Here is a 23,131-nt window from a genome sequence, read left to right as displayed (position 1 = left end):
TTGGTGCGATTATTCGCAAATGGAAGAAACATAAAATAACTGTCAATCTCCCTCGGCCTGGGGCTCCATGCAAGATCTCACCTTGTGGAGTTGCAATGATCATGAGAACGGTGAGGAATCAGCTCAGAACTACACGGGAGGATCTTGCCAATGATCTCAAGGCAGCTGGGACCATAGTCACCAAGAAAACAATTGGTAACACACTACGCCGTGAAGAGGAGGAGAACTGGGTGAAAGTGTTGTGGTTAGAACTGGGTGAAAGTGTTGTGGTCAGATGAGACCAAAATCGAGCTCTTTGGCATCAACTCAACTCGCCGTGTTTGGAGGAGGAGGAATGCTGCCTATAACCCCAAGAACACCATCCCCACAGTCAAACATGGAGGTGGAAACATTATGCTTTGGGGGTGTTTTTCTGCAATGGGGACAGGACAACTTCACCGCATCAAAGGGACGATGGACGGGCCATGTACCGTCAAATCTTGGATGAGAACCTCCTTCCCTCAGCCAGGGCATTGAAAATTGGTTGTGGATGGGTATTCCAGCATGACAATGACCCAAAACACACGGCCAAGGCAACAAAGGAGTGGCTCAAGAAGAAGCACATTAAGGTCCTGGAGTGGCCTAGCCAGTCTCAAGACCTTAATCCCATAGAAAATCTGTGGAGGGAGCTGAAGGTTCGAGTTGCCAAACGTCAGCCTCGAAACCTTAATGACTTGGAGAAGATCTGCAAAGAGGAGTGGGACAAAATCCCTCCTGAGATGTGTGCAAACCTGGTGGCCAACTACAAGAAACGTCTGACCTCTGTGATTGCCAACAAGGGTTTTGCCACCAAGTACTAAGTCATGTTTTGCAGAGGGGTCAAATGCTTATTTCCCTCATTAAAAGGCAAATCAATTTATAACATTTTTGACATGCGTTTTTCTGGATTGTTTTGTTGTTATTCTGTCTCTCACTGTTCAAATAAACCTACCATTAAAATTATAGACTGATCATGTCTTTGTCAGTGGGCAAACGTACAAAATCAGCAGGGGATCAAATACTTTTTTCCCCTCACTGTATATGCGTTGCATATACACACATACTCCTAAACGATGGTCACGATGAGGATAGTCACGACCGAGGTAGTCACGCACGTCAGATGGTACCCCCACACGCAGTACTGGCATGCTCAGCTTCTCTTTCCCCCCTCTGCCTCGATCGCCACTAACACCCTCCACCCCCACCCACCAACGCTTGCTCCTCTGTTAATGATGCATGGCTCTCTACATTTGGTTTTTCTCCTCCACTATTGACTGCCGAGCGGGAATTCATGCTGCACACTCGTTCATTCAACCCTCACTCGCCTTTATTAGAGTTCCGGCAGGTTAACCGCCATGCCGCGTGCCGCCTGCCGAGCTCCTCACACCATAAACACATCACGACACGCTGGGAATAATGCATATTCAGGCCTTATTATTGGATCCAGGATTGACATCGTCCAGAGCAACACAGGATCAAGGCATGACATTATGATGTGATATTCAATGACACGAAGGTAACTCCCTCATCTCCATTTCCAGGAACACAGTTATTTTCTCTTTGCACCATCTCTTTCCTCTCTTCTCAAATTCCATCCCTTTTTTATTTCGTCTCTGTCTGTATGTCGTAAGCCACCAACATCAGTCGTGGGGCCGGCAGAGGTCATGGCCTGTCTCCGTCGTCTCTGACAACGCAGAAACGCACCAGCAGCAGGGGATGGCGGGTCAAGTTGTTGTGGGATAATGCGCTGTGTCGCGCCACTTCACTTTGAATTGGAACACAGGCTCAAACAGGTGTAAAATGGATTCAGGGCAGAAACATGGAATCAAACTATGCTAGTGTACTGGAATACCCTTTAATATGACCTGACAGAGTCTCATTTTAATCACAGGAACTTTGAGATTCAAGGATTAGAATAAAGAGTTGGTAGAGAGACATACATTCAATTGTTTTGTGAGCGGTGAGGGGTGGGGGGTCACATAGTCAACCCACCATGCATAAATATTTAACTGCCGTTCTTGGAAAGCATGTACATTTGTACTGACTAGCATAAACATTTTACTGACTAGCATGAACATTTTACTGACTAGCATAACCATTTTACTGACTAGCATAACCATTTTACTGACTAGCATTAACATTTTACTGACTAGCATAAACATTTTACTGACTAGCATCAATTAATTGAAATATAAATGTTTTGAAGAACCCACACTCATATCCAGCTAATCTAAGTCACTGCAAATACATCTGTGTACTATTCCTTGACCATGACAATCAGCTGAAAGGCATTCAAAGTACAGGTTTATTAACCTCCAGCAGCAGGTGAGCTTTATGACGCTCCATTCCTATCCAGAGAGAGCATAGAGACTCACATCCAAAGGTGAGGAGTATAGATAAAACAGTCATTCTGTGGCAGACATCGCCCTCCCTTGGCACAGTTTGTAACTACATCTCTGCTTCTAGCTACTCTATGAGGACAGTAAAGAGAGTTTTATCCATGACTCTGATTACATTGCTGTACTAACAGGGCTTTAATAACCAAATATTTTAATTGCAATACTATGATCACTGTTCTCAGTTTGTGGACAACATGTTAATCTTCACTTAAGTGCTCTACACCAAAAGAGGATGTCACACTGTAAATTAAGCTTTCAGAGTCGATAGACCATGTAATAGCTTCCCTCTCCTTGATAGCATACTCTACTCTCAACTAAAAGTTCCACCATCAATTAACTGAATAGCCCTTTTGGACCCATCAGTTGTGTCAAGACCATCTTGCTACAATAGTTTTCAACTTATGTATTGTTAAAATAAACCATCAAAGAATGTTGTATTTTCTCCAAAGTAAGACCAGGCATTGCATGTATACCCAGGGATATTTGATGCAGGTGGATAAAGGCCCGGATTCAATCTGATCACGTTTGTAGAATATGCAGCTTTCAAATGTACACTATACAGTGAGGGAAAAAAGTATTTGATCCCCTGCTGATTTTGTACGTTTGCCCACTGACAAAGACATGATCAGTCTATAATTTTAATGGTAGGTTTATTTGAATAGTGAGAGACAGAATAACAACAACAAAATCCAGAAAAACGCATGTCAAAGATGTAATAAATTGATTTGCATTTTAATGAGGGAAATAAGTATTTGACCCCTCTGCAAAACATGACTTAGTACTTGGTGGCAAAACCCTTGTTGGCAATCACAGAGGTCAGACGTTTCTTGTAGTTGGCCATCAGGTTTACACACATCTCAGGAGGGATTTTGTCCCACTCCTCTTTGCAGTTCTTCTCCAAGTCATTAAGGTTTCGAGGCTGACGTTTGGCAACTCGAACCTTCAGCTCCCTCCACAGATTTTCTATGGGATCTGGAGACTGGCTAGGCCACTCCAGGACCTTAATGTGCTTCTTCTTGAGCCACTCCTTTGTTGCCTTGGCCGTGTGTTTTGGGTCATTGTCATGCTGGAATACCCATCCACGACCCATTTTCAATGCCTTGGCTGAGGGAAGGAGGTTCTCACCCAAGATTTGACGGTACATGGCCCATCCATCGTCCCTTTGATGCGGTGAAGTTGTCCTGTCCCCTTAGCAGAAAAACACCCCCAAAGCATAATGTTTCCACCTCCATGTTTGACGGTGGGGATGGTGTTCTTGGGGTCATAGGCAGCATTCCTCCTCCTCCAAACACAGCGAGTTGAGTTGATGCCAAAGAGCTCGATTTTGGTCTCATCTGACCACAACACTTTCACTCAGGTCTCCTCTGAATCATTCAGATGTTCATTGGCAAACTTCAGACGGCCCTGTATATGTGCTTTCTTGAGCAGGGGGACCTTGCGGGCGCTGCAGGATTTCAGTCCTTCACGGCGTAGTGTGTTACCAATTGTTTTCTTGGTGACTATGGTCCCAGCTGCCTTGAGATCATTGGCAAGATCCTCCCGTGTAGTTCTGGGCTGATTCCTCACCGTTCTCATGATCATTGCAACTCCACAAGGTGAGATCTTGCATGGAGCCCCAGGCCGAGGGAGATTGACATTTATTTTGTGTTTCTTCCATTTGCGAATAATCGCACCAACTGTTGTCACCTTCTCACCAAGCTGCTTGGCGATGGTCTTGTAGCCCATTCCAGCCTTGTGTAGGTCTACAATCTTGTCCCTGACATCCTTGGAGAGCTTTTTGGTCTTGGCCATGGTGGAGAGTTTGGAATCTGATTGATTGATTGCTTCTGTGGACAGGTGTCTTTTATACAGGTAACAAGCTGAGATTAGGAGTGTGCTCCCTTTAAGAGTGTGCTCCTAATCTCAGCTCGTTACCTGTATAAAAGACACCTGAGAGCCAGAAATCTTTCTGATTGAGAGGGGGTCAAATACTTATTTCCCTCATTAAAATGCAAATCAATTTATAACATTTCTAACATGCGTTTTTCTGGATTTTGTTGTTGTTATTCTGTCTCTCACTGTTCAAATAAACCTACCATTAAAATTATAGACTGATAATTTATTTGTCAGTGGGCAAATGTACAAAATCAGCAGGGGATCAAATATTTTTTCCTTCACTGTATATACAAAAGTACGTGGACACCGCTTAAAATGAGTGGATTTGGCTATTTCAGCCATACCCGTTGCTGACAGGTGTATAAAATCGAGCATACAGCCATGCAATCTCGAGAAACGAACTTTGACAGTAGAATGGCCTTACTGAAGAGTTCAGTGACTTTCAACGTGGCACCATCATAGGATTCCACCTTTCCAACAAGTCAGTTGGTCAAATTTCTGCCCTGCTAGAGCTACCCCGGTCAACTGTAAGTGCTGTTATTGTGAAGTGGAAACGTCTAGGAGCAACAACGGCTCAGCCGCACCATGCGCAATGCCAAGCGTTGGATGGAGTGGTGTAAAGCTCGCCGCCATAGGACTCTGGAACAGTGGAAAAGCATACTCTGGACAATATCAACATTCACCAGCTGGCAGTCCGACAGACGAATCTGGGTTTGGCGGATGCCAGGAGAACGCTACCTGCCCCAATGCATAGTGCCAACTGTAAAGTTTGGTGGAGGAGGAATAATGGTCTAGGGCTGTTTTTCATGGTTCAGGCTAGGCCCCTTAGTTCCAGTGAAGGGAAATCTTAGGGCTACAGGATACAATGACATTCTAGACGATTCTGTGCTTCCAACTTTGTGGCAACAGTTTGGGAAGGCCTTTTCTTATTTCAGCATGACAATGCCCCCGTGCACAAAGCGAGGTCCATACAGAAATTATTTGTCGAGATCGATGTGGAAGAACTTGACTGGCCTGCACAGAGCCCTGACCTCAACCCCATCAAACACCTTTGGGATGAATTGGAACGCCAACTGAAAGACCAGCCTAATCGCCCAACATCAGTGCCCGACCTCACTAATGCTCTTTTGGCTGAATGGAAGCAAGTCCCCGCAGCAATGTTCCAACATCTAGTGGAAAGCCTACCCAGAAGAGTAGGCTGTGTTAGCAGCAAAGGGGGACCAACTCCATATTAATGCCCATGATTTTGGATTGAGATGTTCGACGAGCAGATGTCCACATACTTTTGGTCATATAGTGTATGTTACCGTGTTTGCGGAGATCGCATTCAAGGTAAACGCTGCTGATTTTGGTTCAACTGGAAATTACCTCTAAATGTCAAGCTCGCTATAGTGTGGTTTCTGATTAAATCCCGGCCTAAACGTAGCTAAGTAAAACAGCATAAGTTACATCAATCATCCAGTGTGTTTATTTGATTATACATGCAGTGTGTCCTATTTGATGGTTGTAGTTTGATATGTAAATCTGATTGCCTATTGGCCCCGGATCTGTTTGTGCTCTTGCCAATAGCATTGCTCATTGTCAAGTCATTGTTTGGCATGACAATGAATGACAAGGAGTTGGCCTGATAGCACGAACAGACTGCAGTGGCATTCCTGCAACGTCGCAGAAATGTTTCTCTGTCTGAACTCATTCCCCCTGTCAAGTCCTTCTTTGGAGTTGGCGTGACTCTGTGAGAAACTTGCAAGTGCTAAATGGCGGCATGTCGCGGGGTGCCCGGGGACCAAGGGCCAGCCGGAGGACAGGTGGTAGGCTAATCATGTGGAAAATGAGGAGTTGGAAGGAGAGTGAGAGGGAGGGGACAGGCTTGCACTCTCAGGACCAGGTCCACCTGAAGCGGGACCACCACAGTGGCCCTCCTGCCTGCCGGTTCATCCCCCTCGCCCCTCCATCACCCTGCTGCCATCCATAATGTCCCCAGTCCACCAAGGCCTGTTGCTCTGGTTACTGTTACTGTTGTTCCTGGTTACAGAAAAACAAAGGAAGGCAGCCTGAAGGTTGTAAAATAGTGTTCCCCCTGCTTGAGGAGGACCCAGTTTGATCAAAATGTGTTCCTGCCATCATTGTAGACATGATGTTTCTTCTTTGAAACTGTGAAAGTACCTGTATTTTATTGTTTAGTAAACACTATTTGCAAACTAGGAATCAAACAGGGCACCTTACATGACCTATACGTTCACTTTAGTTCCCAGGAAGAAAAGAACTGTGTAAAGAAGTCAGTCCAAGCCTTTGTAGTGGTGTTTGCACAGAGAGTACTTTGTGCTGGCAGAACTAGACTAGACTACCGCTGTATGCTTCAGTGGTCTTGCCCACGGGGCCAAAATGGTGGTTGTGTCTAAAATGATAACCTATTCCCTATGTAGAGAATTACTTTTGACCAGAGCCCAGGGCACTACATAGGGAATAGGGTGCAATTTCGGACGCACCCAATGTTTCTCTGCTTATCTTGGAGAAAATGAGAATGGCTGCAGGGAGGGAAACCAGGTCAATAAGGCAGCATCTTTCATAAAGCCATATTGCTGTATGTGCTTGCATAACATCCTGCAGGGAGGTATTGATTAACTATACACCATGAAAGGGGAGGGATCATTGCTGCCTTCAAATAGCTCTCTAAGTGGCTGTCAAAGTGAGGCCGATCACAGCAGCAAACTGTAGCCTTGTCTTGATCATCAGATTGGGTGGTGTGGTGGTGTGGTTTGAGAGAAGCATTCTAAGCTCAGCTCTCTTTTACCTCTATTCACCTCTGTCCTTGTGCCTCGTCGTTATAATCATCACCGTCATCATCATCAATTCGATGAACATCATGACCATCGTAATTATCCTTCATCATCTTGGTCAATATCATCATCATCATCATCATCATTTTTATAAATAACAACTAGGCTACCCTCTCTGACCTTTCCTTGCCTGAACTGAGCTACGGCAATACTGTAGCTATAGTCCCTGTCATCTGAAATGACTTGCTCTCCGGGAGTGGGACCCACAGACATTTCTGAATAAATCATTGGTGAACGACAGCCAGCAGCCTCTAACTGTTTGTTTTGGAAGGTAATCACATTATTTTGGGAGGAAAAACAGAAGAGAAAAGCTCTGAAACAAATAATCCAAAAAGTATTCTCCATCATACATAATTCATGAGAGGCATCATAAGAGCAGCTGGCATTACTCCTAAAATAACAAGGAGCTGTTATAGATGTAAATACTCAAGTTCATGCTGGTGTTCCTTTCACTAAACCAGTTTGGAATAACTCAGACAAACTAGGAATTTTCAATATCAACTTTTGAATATTTTTTTTTTTTCAGGACTCTACCCTCACAACCCATGGACCATTGCTTATGATACAGGAATGTTCTATATCACTTTGTATTTTCTTATCTATCATTTGCAGTGAAATGTAGTACTTTGTAATTTACAGTAATCGCCTAGTCCAAGTGAATTAAAGTACATGAGGTATTCCCCTGTAGTATTTCTTAGTTTACTTATCATGACACCTTCCTAATCCTCTTAACGAGTCAACTAAATGATATGTTACACATTTCCTAATTATTTATTCGCAGTGAATATCTTTTGAGACAAAGGACAAAGAGAGAATGTGAAATCGGAGAAAATACGAGTTATACAACTCACCAGAAGGGAAATCAACTTTCTCTGCCCTGGCCATATGCTACCACGGTGACGTTCCATGACATCGATCTCTCTGTTGACATATACCAGCAGCCTGAGTTTGTGGGGCTTAGGCTGGTTGTCTGTAGGTCCATCTGGGCCACAACTGTCTGTCTATCTGCTGGCATCTGTAAAACAGGGACAGAGGGAAGGAAACTGGATTTTTCTCTGCCAAGTTTGAATGACATCAATGCAGCATATAAGAGTTGAGAAGCAGATAAGATAAGGTCATCTTTGGTACCAATTGTGCTGAATTAATGCATTTCTACCAAGTAATGCAGTAACACAATAGTATGTTAGATTAAATCTAAGTATTTAAACTTGATGATGTACCAACTTCAGGACCATGTGATGCTAATTTCAGGACCGTATGGCAACCTGGCAACGTGTATTGTTTATTTTATGCCGTGTCCATTCAGGTTCCATATGTTCCCTGGGTCAATCTCCTTTGAGCATTAAGTCTGATTTAGGTGACTGGTTCTGCTAGAGTGATTGTCAAAAGCGACAGCACACATTCAGCAGACTGTCAAGTGACATGCCTTAAAAGGGATTCAGGATTAGTTGGGCTCCAATGGACCTTTTCTTCACCCTGGATTTACTTTGCATAGACCATGCTTAAATATTCTCCTGGTAAGGATAGCCTGATATGTGGGCTGCGTCCCAAATGGCACCCTATCCCATATAGTGCACTACTTTTGACCAGAGCCCTATGGGTTATGGCCTATAGGGAATAGTTTACAGTTTGCTAGCTACCATACCTTTGCCCCGTTAGCCACAATGGGCACAACAATGCATCAATTCAATCTGGCCACTATGTCAGTAATGGTGGGGCACAGAAGGGCATATCTATTCTATCTATTGTGTTTCTATGGCATGGACAGCGATAGCGGCCAGTGTGGGGTGTGGGCTGTATTCTAAGCAGCCTCCGGACTGCTGCTAGAGATAGAGTTGTAGGCAAGAAGGAACAGAGGAAGAGAGTGGAGAGAGAGAAGCAGAAAAAAAAGAAGCCCTTTGTCCTTGTCCCCCCATTAATCTGAAGAACGTAAGGAAGTGCCAAGGGGATTAAATGTGTTACTCCAAAAGTGAAAAAAAGTGTTAATTGCTTGCCAATCGATAATTCTATAATTACTTTGTGACAAATGGTTCACTTGCAGTGTCGGGGTGGGTTCACCCAAGCGGGAAAATTAATATATTTTAATACTAAACAAAAATATAAAAGCAACATGCAACAATTTAAAAGATGTCACTGAGATACAGTTCATATAAGGAATCAATCAATATAAATAAATAAATTAGGCCTAATCTATGGATTTCACATGACTGGGCAGGGCCCACCCACTGGGTAGCCAGGGCCCAGCCAATCAGAATGAGTTTTTCCCCACAAAAGGGCTTTATCACAGACAGAAATACTCCTCAGCATACAGAGAATTTCTGGGATCTTTTATTTCAGCTCATGAAACATGTGACCAACACTTTACATGTTGCGTTTATATTTTTGTTCAGTATATATATTTAAGTATGTTCGTGATACATATATTTAAGTATATTTAAAATGATCTCTCTTCCATCCTATCATCTCTTCCCTCTGCTCAATCCTTCTCCCTCCAATCTCCTGATTCTGCCTCCTCAACCCTCCTCTCCTCCCTTTCTGCATCCTTTGACTCTCTATGTCCCCTATCCTCCCGGACGGCTCGGTCCTCCCCTCCAGCTCTGTGGCTTGATGACTCATTGCGAGCTCACAGAACAGAGCTCCGGGCAGCTGAGCGGAAATTGAAGAAAACTAGACTCCCTGCAGACCTGGCATCTTTTCACTCCCTCCTCTCTACATTTTCTTCATCTGTTTCTGCTGCTAAGGCCACTTTCTACCACTCTAAATTCCAAGCATCCGCCTCTAACCCTAGGAAGCTCTTTGCCACATTCTCCTCCCTGCTGAATCCTCCCCCCCCCCCCCCCTCCTCCCTCTCTGTGGATGACTTCGTCAACCATTTTGAAAAGAAGGTTGACGACATCCGATCCTCGTTTGTTAAGTCAAATGACACTGCTGGTCCTGCTCACACTGCCCTACCCTATGCTTTGACTTCTTTCTCCCCTCTCTCTCCAGATAAAATCTTGCGACTTGTGACGGCAGGCCGCCCAACAACCTGCCCGCTTGACCCTATCCCCTCCTCTCTTCTCCAGACCATCTCTGGTGACCTTCTCCCTTACCTCACCTCGCTGATCAACTCATCCTTGACCGCTGGCTATGTCCCTTCCGTCTTCAAGAGAGCGAGAGTTGCACCCCTTCTCAAAAAACCAACACTCGATCCCTCTGATGTCAACAACTACAGACCAGTATCCCTTCTTTCTTTTCTCTCCAAAACTATTGAGCGTGCCGTCTTTAGCCAACTCTCTTGCTATCTCTCTCAGAATGACCTTCTTGATCCAAACCAGTCAGGTTTCAAGACTGGTCATTCAACTGAGACTGCTCTTCTCTGTGTCACAGAGGCTCTCCGCACTGCTAAAGCTAACTCTCTCTCCTCTGCTCTTGTCCTTCTAGACCTGTCTGCTGCCTTTGATACTGTGAACCATCAGATCCTCCTCTCCACCCTCTCCGAGCTGGGCATCTCCGGCGCGGCTCACTCTTGGATTGCGTCCTACCTGACCGGTCGCTCCTACCAAGTGGCGTGGCGAGAAGCTGTCTCCGCACCACGTGCTCTCACCACTGGTGTCCCCCAGGGCTCAGTTCTAGGCCCTCTCCTATTCTCGCTATACACCAAGTCACTTGGCTCTGTCATATCCTCACATGGCCTCTCCTATCATTGCTACGCTGACGACACACAACTAATCTTCTCCTTTCCCCCTTCTGATAACCAGGTGGCGAATCGCATCTCTGCATGTCTGGCAGACATATCAGTATGGATGACGGATCACCACCTCAAGCTGAACCTCGGCAAGACGGAGCTGCTCTTCCTCCCGGGGAAGGACTGCCCGTTCCATGATCTCGCCATCACGGTTGACAACTCCGTTGTGTCCTCCTCCCAGAGTGCGAAGAGCCTTGGCGTGACCCTGGACAACACCCTGTCGTTCTCCGCTAACATCAAGGCGGTGACCCGATCCTGTAGGTTCATGCTCTACAACATTCGGAGAGTACGACCCTGCCTTACACAGGAAGCGGCACAGGTCCTAATCCAGGCACTTGTCATCTCCCGTCTGGATTACTGCAACTCGCTGTTGGCTGGGCTCCCTGCCTGTGCCATTAAACCCCTACAACTCATCCAGAATGCCGCAGCCCGTCTGGTGTTCAACCTTCCCAAGTTCTCTCACATCACCCCGCTCCTCCGCACACTCCACTGGCTTCCAGTTGAAGCTCGCATCTGCTACAAGACCATGGTGCTTGCCTACGGAGCTGTGAGGGGATCGGCACCTCCGTACCTTCAGGCTCTGATCAGTCCCTACACCCAAACGAGGGCACTGCGTTCATCCACCTCTGGCCTGCTGGCTCCCCTACCTCTGCGGAAGCATAGTTCCCGCTCAGCCCAGTCAAAACTGTTCGCTGCTCTGGCACCCCAATGGTGGAACAAGCTCCCTCACGACGCCAGGACAGCGGAGTCACTCACCACCTTCCGGAGACATTTGAAACCCCACCTCTTTAAGGAATACCTGGGATAGGATAAAGTAATCCTTCTACCCCCCCCCCCCCCCCCCCCCCCCCTTTACTCAAACCCCCCCCCCCCCCCACCCCAAAAAAAAAAAAAAAAACATTGTAAAGTGGTTATCCCACTGGCTATAAGGTGAATGCACCTATTTGTAAGTCGCTCTGGATAAGAGCGTCTGCTAAATGACGTAAATGTAAATGTAATGTAAATGATCTAAATTGGAACTATTTTAAATACATTTAATGCATTTATTGTCCATTTGATTAGTATTTTATTAGCATTTAAGTATATTAAATACATTTAAATGATCTCAATTAGGACACTTTTTTTTTGTACTAAAGTATATCCTTAGTATATTAGATAAAGATCAAAACAAATAGACTTTGAATACACCTTAAGTACATTTTATGAATATTTCTCATCAGTTAGAAGTATACTAAAATGGTATTTGAATTAGAATTCCTGTATTTTCTTTACAAATAAAGTGTATTTATAATGTGTTTCAAGCATACTTTTACAAATAGACTTCTACTCATTAGCAACATTAGCTATTGTAATTAGCCATGTAAAGGTTACCTTGATTGACCAAGGCATCTTCTCAGCCAATGTTAACACACTATTCACAAAGCAGTTGTGGCTGGAGCAGCAATTTAAAAGTAACCTTTTTATAATTGTACACCAGTGGCATTTCACACTTTAGTTTTTCACATTACGGTGATAAATCAACATAAAAACACATGTAATGTGTAATATGTAATGTGTAATCAAAAGTACAACATTATTCAGTTGGAAAATGAACATCAAAACATTTGAATAAGCTAAATATGAAGAACAACATTATATTATAAATCAAAACTTCAGCTGCAGATGCTGGGTAATATGCTATTTATTTTGCACATGCGTTTTTGAAAGTATACTTTAAATATATTTTGTGGACATTTAAGTTAAATATACTTTTTTTAAAGTATGCTGAAGTATATTTTCATGTTACTCAGCTGTGCATGTTCCCTAATGTGGAATAAACAATCATTATCATTGTCAACTTTCTCTGCACTCTTCTGAACAGGAATTCAGAAAGTACTTCAAAACTCATTATTGGCACTAAAACTATACTTACAGTGTACTTGATCACTCACAAGCAGAGTTTCATAAAAAAGTATTTATGCTTCAACTTAAAAACAACTCCAAGTGTATTTTGAATGAATATACTAAATTACAATGAAAGCATATGAAATTGAATTACACTTTTAATGAGTGTGTTTAAGTGTAATGATAGTGAACATATAGTATACTTAAAAAAGGAAAAACAATTAATTAAAAGTACGCTTTTAATAAGTGCATTGAAGGTTGATGATAGTATATTTATAGTATACTATAAGACTGAAAAAACAATGAATATAAAGTACACCACAGGAGGTTGGAGGCACCTTAATTGGGGAGGACAGGCTCGTGGTAATGGCTGGAGTGGAATAGGGGGGATGGTATCAAATAAATTAAACACATGGTTTCCATGTGTTTGATGCCATTCCTTTTGCTCCATTCCAGCCATTATTATGAGCGTCCTCCCCTCAGCAGCCTCCACTGAAGTACACTTTTAATAAGTGTGTTGAAGTGTAATGATAGTATATTTATAGTATACTTCAGATGTACTAGAAAAGTATATCTCATATTTGAAGTATATTATTTGAGTTTGTAGTATATTTAAGTATACTTTAGTATACTTGTAAAACATTAAAATATACTTTTTTTCCCCGCTTGGGCAGAAGGGAGTGGGTGGGGATGTTTGAAGGGATTGGCTGCGATCCGAAAAGGAAATATTTGCTTTTGGGCCTACAAGCGTGGCCGCCCCGAGCATTGTGACAAGGAATTTGTGTAAGGTTTAAACAAACCCTCTAGGGAACCTTCTAAGGCTCAGAGGAGAATGAGGGTAGAGCTGGTTATGTAGAAAGACTCAAATATTAGATCAGAGTGTAGATCATTGTTTTAAAACACACACATGCACGCACGCACACACACACATACACACAATGTAAGTTGTCACAAATACATATAAGGATTCTGTCAAAGCCATAAAATTATAAATTGTTCAGCTATTTAAGTCCTGCTTCGAAAGACCAAAGTACCACAGTACCATGTATTTTCTCCCTGATAGTTAATTGATTAATTCATGCTACTGATTGGCCAGCACAGTGTGTGTTAGATTAGAAGTGGAAAATGTCCCCCATTATCTTTTGAGTGACACAGTAGAGATTTGTCTCTATGCCATATCAGGGCCCAATAAGAACTGGGTTTACTGGACAAGGGCCCAATAAGAACTGGGTTTACTGGACAAGGGCTCAACAAGAACTGGGTTTACTTGGCAAGACAGAACAACCCTCTACCACTTTGAAATTGTGCATTTGGATTAAAACAGCGTTTCCCAAACTTGGTCCTGGGGACCCCAAGGGGTACACGTTTTGGTTTTTGCCCTAGCACTACACAGCTGATTCAAATAATGAACTCATCATCAAGCTTTGATTATTTGAATCAGCTGTGTAGTGTTATGGCAAAAACCAAAACGCTGGATTAAAGTAATCAATAAAACAATGCCCACAGTGTGAATTAACAACAAACGTTAGTGCATATTAATCAAACATGCTATCTCGCTGTACTTGTTGGAACAATGTTGGGTCACACACTTTAGATTAAGTTGCTCCAATACAGTCTAGTCACATTGAATTTACATTTCAGATAACAGTGTAATTACATGTGGCTATAAAGTAGCTCCTCCTGTAACCTCTATGGAATCGGGTAATTAATCACAAGTCTGTGGTTATTGTGTCATAACATTATTCATTACATCATTACATTAGAACTTATAGGTCCACAAAGTTTCCAGAACCCAGGGCCTATTCCAGAACTAAAGCACTTTCAATGGAGAATCTCCATTGAGCAACTGGCCCATAGATTATGTTAAAGTAAAATGTTCTGCAAACCTTTTATCTTTATCTGGAAACTTGTAGTTGACAGTTTAAATGTAGTAGTGTCCCTAGAGTAAGACAGCTAGTCAGCTAGCTATCCTTTAGCCCTTCAGTGACATCATCATACACTGAAGGGCGGCTTTCCTCTTACAGAAATCATCATCAACAACAGCAACAACAATCTGCTACTATTGTGACAGACTGCTACTATTGTGTCTTCTCAACGTAGGCAAATAACTTTCTCTTTTAGATTGATATTGTAGATTCTCGACCAGAAATTGAAGTGATGGTAGTTATTTATTTCTCTATCTAGAGCGATTCCAAACACTTTGGGGGTTTGGGCCTGACAGCATGGAGGCGTCCAGAGGCCTCTGCAGGTCACAGCTCCTGACGCCCCCTAGATACCAACGCCAGGGAGAGAGTCAAAGGGGCAAGCCTGAGATTGATGGCCGCACTCACTCAAGTCAAATCACCTGTCAGCCCGCAGTCGAAATTGAATCCATTTTGTTTCACGCTGCCATTAACCTTGAAACACCTGGATTCATTTCCTGCCCTCCCTACGGGCTGGCCCTCGACCTTTTTCCACTTTAGCCGCCTGCCGCCAACCTGTAAATGTATTCAGTTGTTTTTGCTTTGTGTTTTCCATTCAAAAGCCCACTTTAAACAAGGCAAACATTTGTCAGTTACTCCAAGTTGTCAGCACTGAGTGCTTTCAGAAAACAGAAATATAACACAGGACCCTTGTCTGCAGAGAAAGAAAACAAAGAACCACAGTGAACAACAGAACAACAGCAGCAAATCCAAATATGTGATCCCTATTTGGGCATATTGATCCAGGCGTTTTGGAGAGGCACTTCAGACAGCCCCTCCTGGGGTCCTGTTGTGTTTTGGATGCTTGTTGTTTGTGAGCTCCGTGTTTAAGTATCAGAGGAGGGCTAATGAAGTGTGGTGGGAGGGGAGGCGGCTTCAGAGACACAATAAAAAAGCGGACCGCTGAACCCAACACAGACAGGGAGGGAGGGACTTTCTGCCTGTTAGCAGTAGTCCAATTTGGAATACAGCCACTATATTCCCATCACTAATCACACTCTTGTTCGAAAGCTCTCTCGCTGCCCGAGAAAAGCACTGTGACGACAGGGTGTGAGAGTAATTCATATGTACAGGACAGATTATCATCCTTTTGTAGTCTTCAACGTCCATGAAAAGCAACAAGTAACACTTTCAATTACATTCTTAGAAGTAAAGGAGCCTGGAAGAACGTTTTGGGGGTTCAAAAAATTGCCACACAGGGTGAACCTTCCGAATTCAGAAAGGTTCCTTGAGGAACTCTCTGAAAAGGGTATTCGAGGAACCCTTGTATAAAGGTTCAAACCAAAACCTTTTTGTGATTGGAGGGGTTCAATTTCGAAACCTTTTTAATAATATATCGTAGAGGTGGCAGCCTATCAGAAGATTGGAGGCGTGGCTTTGAGAAAGTTATTTCATACAGCGCCACTATGATAATCAAGAGCTGAAGAAAGCCTTTATTACACTCCACAATCCCTTATTCAAAATATATAAATGTTTATTGTTGACGTTGCAATGGCATTACACATTGAAAGACTACTTTTGTCTGTAATACTTATCTTTCAGAACTTTAACCCCATACACATGTAGTCTGTTTGTGCTATCATGCCAACTTGCAATGCAAATAGTCCGGTTAGCCATGATTAGCTGTTCAGGAGTCTTATGGCTTGGGGGTAGAGGCTGTCAAGAAGCCTTTTGGACCTAGACTTGGCGCTCCGGTACCGCATGCCGTGCGGTAGCAGAGAGAACAGTCTATGACTAGGGTGGCTGGAGTCTTTGACAATTTTTAGGGCCTTCCTCTGACACCGTCTGGTATAGAGGTCCTGGATGGCAGGAAGCTTGGCCCCAGTGATATACTGGGCCGTACGGACTACCCTCTGTAGTGCCTTGTGGTCGGAGGCCGAGCAGTTGCCATACCAGGCGGTGATGCAACCAGTCAGGATGCTCTCGATGGTGCAGCTGTATAACTTTTTGAGGATCTGAGGAACAATGCCAAATCTTTTCAGTCTCCTTAGGGGGAATAGGCTTTGTGGTGCCCTCTTCACGACTGTCTTGGTGTGTTTGGAATATGATAGTTTGTTGGTGATGTGGACACCAAGGAACCTGAAGCTCTCAACCTGTTCCACTGCAGCCCCGTCGATAAGAATGGGGGCGTGCTCAGTCCACTTTCTTTTCCTGTAGTCCACAATCATCTCCTTTGTCTTGATCACGTTGAGGGAGAGGTTGTTATCCTGGCACCACACGGCCAGGTCTCTGTCCTCCTCCCTGTAGGCTGTCTCATCGTTGTCAATGATCAGGCCTACCACTGTTGTGTCGTCTGCAAACTTAATGAGTCGTGCCTGGCCATGCAGTCAAGGGTGAACAGGGAGTACAGGAGGGGACTGAGCAAGCACCCCTGAGGGGCCCCCGTGTTGAGGATCAGTGGCCCCTCAGGAAGTCCAGGATCCAGTTGCAGAGGGAGGTGTTTGTCCCAGGGTCCTTAGCCTAGTGATGAGCTTTGAGGGCACTATGGTGTTGAACGCTGAGCTGTAGTCAATGAATAGCATTCTCACGTAGGTGTTCCTTTTGTCCAGGTGGGAAAGGGAAGTGTGGAGTGCAATAGAGATTGTATCATCTGTGGATCTGTTGGGGCGGAATGCAAATTGGAGTGGGTCTAGGGTTTCTGGGATAATAGTGTTGATGTGAGCCATGACCAGCCTTTCAAAGCACTTCATGGCTACAGACGTGAGTGCTACGGGTCGGTAGTCATTTAGGCAGGTTATCTTAGTATTCTTGGGCACAGGGACTATGGTTGTCTGCTTGAAACATGTTGGTATTACAGACTCAGTCAGGGACATGTTGAAAATGTCAGTGAAGACACTTGCCAGTTGGACAGCGCATGCTCGGAGTACACGTCCTGGTAATCCGTCTGGCCCTGCGGCCTTGTGAATGTTGACCTGCTTAAAAGTCTTACTCACATCGGCTACGGAGAGCGTGATCACATAGTCATCCGGAACAGCTGATGCTCTCATGCATGATTCAGTGTTGCTTGCCTCGAAGCGAGCGTAGAAGTGATTTAGCTGGTCTGGTAGGCTCGTGTCACTGGTCAGCTCATGGTTGTGCTTCCCTTTGAAGTCTGTAATAGTTTGCAAGCCCTACCACATCCGACGAGCGTCGGAGCCGGTGTAGTACGATTCAATCTTAGTCCTATACTGACTCTTTGCCTGTTTGATGGTTCGTCGAAGGGCATAACGGGATTTCTTGCAAGCGTCCGGATTAGTGTCCTGCTCTAGTCTTTAGCTGTCCTGCTCTAGTCCCGCTCCTTGAAAGCGGCAGCTCCACCCTTTAGCTCAGTGCGGATGTTGGCTGTAATCCATGGCTTCTGATTTGGGTATGTACGTACGTACGGTCACTGTGGGGACGACGTCATTGGTGCACTTATTGATGAAGCCAGTGACTGATGTGGTGTACTCCTCAATGCCATCGGAAGAATCCCGGAACATATTCCAGTCTGTGCTAGCAAAACAGTCCTGTAGATTAGCATCTGCGTCATCTGACCACTTCCTTATTAACCGAGTCACTGGTGCTTCCTGCTTTAGTTTTCGCTTATAAGCAGGAATCAGGAGGATAGAATTATGGTCAGATTTGCCAAATGGAGGGCGAGGGAGAGCTTTGTACGTGTCTCTGTGTGTGGAGTAAAAGTGGTCTAGAAGTTTTTTTTCCTCTGGTTGCACATTTAAACATGCTGGTAAAAATTAGGTAGAACGGATTTAAGTTTCCCTGCATTAAAGTCCCCGGCCACTAAGAGCGCTGCCTCTGGATGAGCATTTTCCTGTTTGCTTATGGCCTTATACAGCTCTTTGAGTGCAGTCTTAGTGCCAGCATCGGTTTGTGATGGTAAATAGACAGCTACGAAAAATATACACTACGGGTCAAAAGTTTTAGAACACCTACTCATGGGTTTTTCTTTATTTGTACTATTTTCTACATTGTAGAATAATAGTGAAGACATCAAAACTATGAAATAACACAAATGGAATCATGTAGTAACCAAAAAAGTGTTAAACAAATCAGAAATATATTTGAGATTTGAGATTCTTCAAATAGCCACCCTTTGCCTTGATGACAGCTTTGCACACTCTTGGCATTTTCTCAACCAGCTTCATGAGATAGTCACCTGGAATGCATTTCAATTAACAGGTGTGCTTTCTTAAAAGTTAATTTGTGGAATTTCTTTCCTTCTTAATACGTTTGAGCCAATCAATTGTGTTGTGACAAGGTGGGGGGGGGGGGGGGGGTATACCGAAGATAGCCCTATTTGGTAAAAGACCAAGTCCATATTATGGCAAGAACAGCTCAAGATAAGCAAAGCAAAACGACAGCGCATCATTACATTAAGACATGAAGGTCAGTCGACACAGAACATTTCAAGAACTTTGAAAGTTTATTCAAGTGCAGTCACAAAAACCATCAAGCACTATGATGAAACTGTCTCTCATGAGGACCGCCACAGGAATGGAAGACCCAGAGTTACCTCTGCTGCAGAGGATCGGTTCATTAGAGTTACCAGCCTCAGAAATTGCAGCCCAAATAAATGCTTCACAGAGTTCAAGTAACAGACACATCTCAACATCAACTGTTCAGAGGAGACTGTGTGAATCAGGCCTTCATGGTCAAATTGCTGCAAAGAAACCACTACTAAAGGACACCAATAAGAAGACGAGACGTGCTTGGGCCAAGAAACACGAGCAATGGACATTAGACCGGTGGAAATGTGTCCAAATTGGAGATTTTTGGTTCCAACCGCCGTGTCTTTGTGAGACGCGGTGTGGGTGAATGGATTATCCCTGCTTGTGTATTTCCCACCATAAAGCATTGAGGAGGAGGTGTTATGCTGGTGCTTTGCTGGTGACACTGTCTGTGATTTATTTAGAATTTAAGGCACACTTAACCAGCATGGCTACCACAGCATTCTGCAGCGATATGCCATCCCATCTGGTTTGGGCTTAGTGGGACTATAATGTGGTCCTCTGTAGCTCAATTGGTAGAGCATGGCGCTTGCAACGCCAGGATAGTGGGTTTGATCCCAGGGACCACCCATACGTTAAAAAAAAATTATGCACACATGACTGTAAGTCGCTCTGGATAAAAGCGTCTGCTTGCATAATATTAATAATATAATAATTTGTTTTTCAACAGGACAATCACCCAACACACATCCAGGCTGTGTAAGGGCTATTTTACCAAGAAGGAGAGTGATGGAGTGCTGCATCAGATGACCTGGCCTCCACAATCCCCTGACCTCAACCAAATTGAGATGGTTTGGGATGAGTCGGACTTACATTTACATTTTAGTCATTTAGCAGACACTCTTATCCAGAGCGACTTACAGTTAGTGAATACATATTTTTTTTATACTGGCCCCCCGTGGGAATCGAACCCACAACCCTGGCGTTGCAAACGCCATGCTCTATCAACTGAGCTACATCCCTGCCGGCCATTCCCTCCCCTACCCTGGACGACGCTGGGCCAATCGTGCGCCGCCCATGAGTCTCCCGGTCGCGGCCGGCTGCGACAGAGCCTGGATTCAAACCAGGATCTAGTGGCACAGTTAGCACTGCGATGCAGTGCCTTAGACCACTGCGCCACTCAGGAGAGATATCCAGACTTCAATACTGTTGGAAAATAATTCCAGGTGAAGCTGGTTGAGATAATGCAAAGAGTGTGCAAAGCTGTCATCAAGGCAAAGGGTTGCTATTTGAAGAATCTCACATATATTTTGATTTGTTTAACATTTTTTGGTTACTACATGATTCCATATGTGTTATTTCATAGTTTTCATGTCTTCACTATTATTCTACAATGTAGAAAATAGTGAAAATAAAGAAAAACCCTTGAATGAGTAAATGTTTTAAAACTTTTGACCGGTAGTGTAGAAGAAAACTCTCTTGGTAAATAGTGTGGTCTACAGCTTAATAATATAATATGCCATTTAGCAGACGCTTTTATCCAAAGCGACTTACAGTCATGTGTGCATACATTTTTACCTATGGGTGGTCCCGGAGATCGAACCCACTACCCTGGCGTTACAAGCGCCATGCTCTACCAATTGAGCTACAGAAGACCACATGAGATACTTTACCTCAGGCGAGCAAAACCTTGAGACTTCCTTAATATTAGATTGTGTGCACCAGCTGTTGTTTAAAAATATACACAGACTGCCACCCCTTGTCTTACCGGAGTCAGCTGTTCTATCCTGCCAGCTGTATGTTATTCATGTCGTCGTTCAACCACGACTCGGTGAAACATAAGATATTACAGTTTTTAATGTCCCGTTGGTAGGTTATCCTTGATCTTAGGTCGTCCATTTTGTTTTCCAATGATTGTACATTGGCTAATAGGACTGATGGAAGAGGTAGATTACTCGCTCGGCGTCGGATCCTTATGTCACCCCGACCTATGTCCACGATATCTCTGTCTCTTTCTCATGCGAATGACAGGGATTTGGGCCTTGTCGGGTGTCTGTAGAATATCCTTCGCATCCGACTCGTTGAAGAAAAAATATTTGTCCAATTCGAGGTGAGTAATTGCTGTCCCGATATCCAGAAGCTATTTTTGGTCATAAGAGACGGTGGCAGAATCTTTTTTTTGTTTGTTTTTTTTTTCTTACCTTTATTTAACCAGGTAAACCAGTTGAGAACAAGTTCTCATTTACAACTGCGACCTGGCCAAGATAAAGCAAAGCAGTGCGATAAAAACAACAATACAGAGTTACATATGGGGTAAACAAAACATAAAGTCAAAAATACAACAGAAAATATATATACAGTGTGTGCGAATGTAGTAAGTTATGGAGGTAAGGCAATAAATAGGCCATAGTGCAAAATAGTTACAATTTCGCATTAACACTGGAATGATAGATGTGCAAAAGATGATGTGCAAATAGAGACACTGGGGTGCAAATTAGCAAAATAAATAACAATAAGGGGATGAGGTAGTTGGGTGGGCTCATTTCAGAATGGCTGTGTACAGGTGCAGTGATCTGTAAGCTGCTCTGACAACTGACGCTTAGAGTTAGTGAGGGAGATAAGAGTCTCCACCTTCAGAGATTTTTGCAGTTCGTTCCAGTCATTGGCAGCAGAGAACTGGAAGGAATGGCGGCCAAACGAGGTGTTGGCTTTGGGGATGACCAGTGAGATATACCTGCTGGAGCGCAGACTACGGGTGGGTGTTGCTATGGTGACCAGTGAGCCATAAGACGGGGATTTGCCTAGCAGTGATTTATAGATGACCTGGAGCCAGTGGGTTTGGTGACGAATATGTAGTGAGGGCCAGCCAACAAGAGCGTACAGGTCACAATGGTGGGTAGTATATGGGGCTTTGGTGACAAAACGGATGGCACTGTGATAGACTACATCCAATTTGCTGAGTAGAGTGTTGGAGGCTATTTTCTAAATGACACAGCCGAAGTTAAGGATTGGTAGGATAGTCAGTTTTACGAGGGCATGTTTGGCAGCATGAGTGAAGGAGACTTTGTTGCGAAATAGGAAGCCGATTCTAGATCTAACTTTTGATTGGAGATGCTTAATGTGAGTCTGGAAGGAGAGTTTACAATCTAACCAGACACCTAGGTATTTGTAGTTGTCCACATACTCTAGGTCAGACCTGCCGAGAGTAGTGATTCTAGTCGGGTGGGCGGGTGCAAGCACCGTTCGATTGAAGAGCATGCATTTAGTTTTACTAGTGTTTAAGAGCAGTTGGAGGCTACGGAAGGAGTGTTGTATGGCGTTGAAGCTTGTTTGGAGGTTTGTTAACACAGTGTCTAATGAAGGGCCAGATGTATACAAAATGGTGTCGTCCGCATAGAGGTGGATCCGAGCGTCACCAGCAGCAAGGCCGACATCATTGATATACAGACAGAATAGAGTCAGCTCGAGAATTGAACCCTGTGGCACCCCCATAGAGACTGCCAGAGGTCCAGACAACAGGCCCTCCGATTTGACACATTGAGCTCTATCTGAGAAGTAGTTGGTGAACCAGGCGAGGCAGTCATTTGAGAAACCAAGGCTATTTAGTCTGCCAATAAGAATGCGGTGGTTGACAGAGTCGAAAGCCTTGGCCAGGTCGATGAAGACGGTTGCGCAGTACTGTCTTTTATCGATCGCGGTTATAATATCGTTTAGGACCTTGAGCGTGGCTGAGGTGCACCCATGACCAGCTCGGAAACCGGATTGCATAGCGGAGAAGGTACGGTGGGATTCTAAATGGTCGGTGATCTGTTTGTTAACTTGGCTTTCAAATACTTTCGAAAGGCAGGGCAGGATGGATATAGGTCTGTAACAGTTTGGATCTAGAGTATCACCCCCTTTGAAGAGGGGGATGACCGCGGCAGCTTTCCAATCTCTGGGGATCTCAGACGTTACGAAAGAGAGGTTGAACAGGCTAGTAATAGGGGTTGCGACAATTTTGGCGGAT

This window comes from Coregonus lavaretus, assembly GCF_964263955.1.
Source record: "Coregonus lavaretus genome assembly, chromosome: 12".
In the NCBI taxonomy this organism is placed as follows: domain Eukaryota; kingdom Metazoa; phylum Chordata; class Actinopteri; order Salmoniformes; family Salmonidae; genus Coregonus; species Coregonus lavaretus.
The sequence above is the reverse complement of the archived record's forward strand: the minus strand, read 5'-3'. Positions refer to the sequence as shown.